Genomic DNA, 2002 nt, shown 5'->3' with positions numbered 1-2002 from the left:
TTAGGAGGATGAGTTCTGTGTATTTTGTGTCAATATTCTGTGTATTCATGTTATTAACACAGGTTGTGATGTGTTTGTGCATTCGAATGTTAGGAGAATAAGTTCTGTGTATTTTGTGTCAATATTCTGTGTATTATGGGCAAACATTCTGTGTATTCTAGACAAACGTTTTGTGTATTCTAAATAATGATTATGTGTATTATAGATAATGAATTACCCGGAGTCATTCGCGTCCGCGTCCACTAATATCGAAACGACGTCGTTTTGGAACAGGGTGCGCATTGCTATGTGCACCGTGATCCACGATATAACGATTGTAAGTTACCTGCATGGGCTAGTACCGGCCCAGTTCACATTGGCCAACCTAAGCATAAGTGGTATGTTATTTGGGCAATTTATATATATCATGGACCAATGTCCACATAGCATTATGAATTCTAAATCAAAACGACGAGGTACATAATTCATACTCATAATTCATAAAGGTATATAATTTTGCAAATGCTAAAATTTGTCTTAAAAACAATAATAGTTGTAAGAGAAATAAGGTAGGAGGATAGAAATGACCTATTGGCTGGAATGGAGTTGGCAAACAAACCCTAACAGAATTTGACGGATTTATTATTTTTTTTGGTGAGGGACGGATTTATTATTCGAGGATTAAAATTGCAAACAATTTTTTTTTTTTGGGTAAATTCACCTGGTCTTCCTCCCGGAGGGAATCTTCACTTGTGGAATTTTTCCCTACAAAGAGAGGGAACTTGCCACTTGAGCTACCCCATTGTGTTAAATTGCAACAACTTTGTAAAATTAGGAGTTGCATTTGCAAGTTTTGATAGCAACGGGCGAAATTAAAATGATCAAATAAACCAAAGGCCTCATTTTAAGTACTATTAACTTTGTTACAATGTAGTATCTGTCTATCCATACATACTTAACAGAAAGAGTCAATGAGTCCAGACTGGAGTTCAAACCTGAGACCTCTCATTTGAGAAGTTACAGCTATGTCGCTCGACCACAAAACCTTTGGCCACCAACTTTTACCCTTTAAATAATGAAAAGTTTCTAGCTCCATCATTGTTTACCCCTTTTCCTTTTAATTTTTCTAAATGGAGAACAATCATAAAGATTCTTCGTAATTAAGCCACTACCATTATGTGACCTTTGCACCATTCCTACGTGAAGCTTTAATTAAATCTCTCTATTATTAATTTGTAATCAAGATTTTCTTTTATTTTATTTTTAAAATGTGTAATACATGTTGAAATAATTCATTAGTAATTAAGATCGAGTTCAAACCCTCTCTCATATATGAAAAAATTAATTTTGTCAGCACTTTGTCGTTTAATTAGGCCGGCTCGATACGAACGGGACTAGTCTGAGTATGGTACGAGCTTAAACGTACCTCCTACAATTAAGTAAGGCATGTTCAGGACACCTCGTGGTCTGATCCATAAAAAAAATAAAGAGTAAAGGTTTTTCAATTAATGTTGGTCTAATTAGTTAAGTTTGAATTCTAAATTTAAGGGTTTCCCACCGCTTTTATCATGAAAACTCTGATGGCGAAGATAAATCGTTATATGTGCATCAAATGCCTACAAGAGTGTTAGTGTAATTAGTTGCCCGTAAAAGCGGATGATATCCACAACCTTACATTTGGGAGTACAACTTGGTGCCACTACACCACAAGGTTTTGGCCAGATTTTCAAGTTGATTCTTCTTGTATTATGTTTTCTTCTTTACCATTTTATATTGAGTAAATACCCAAAATGGTCCCTCGACTATAGCTAAATTCACAAATTGGTCCTCGACTTATGATTTTAACCAATAACATCCTTGACTTTTCAATTTTTACCCAATTTCATCCTCCGTTAGTCTCATCGTTTGTTGACCGTGAATTCGAAGGACATATTGGTAATTTCATGTGCTCCCTACATTCTCTGATTTCCCTAAAGTGTGAGGTCATTAGAAGCCGCCGCAAGGGCCATCAGAAACTCTGCCA

The sequence above is a fragment of the Ipomoea triloba genome, chromosome 16, assembly GCF_003576645.1.
Source record: "Ipomoea triloba cultivar NCNSP0323 chromosome 16, ASM357664v1".
Classification (NCBI taxonomy): Eukaryota; Viridiplantae; Streptophyta; class Magnoliopsida; order Solanales; family Convolvulaceae; genus Ipomoea; species Ipomoea triloba.
The sequence above is the reverse complement of the archived record's forward strand: the minus strand, read 5'-3'. Positions refer to the sequence as shown.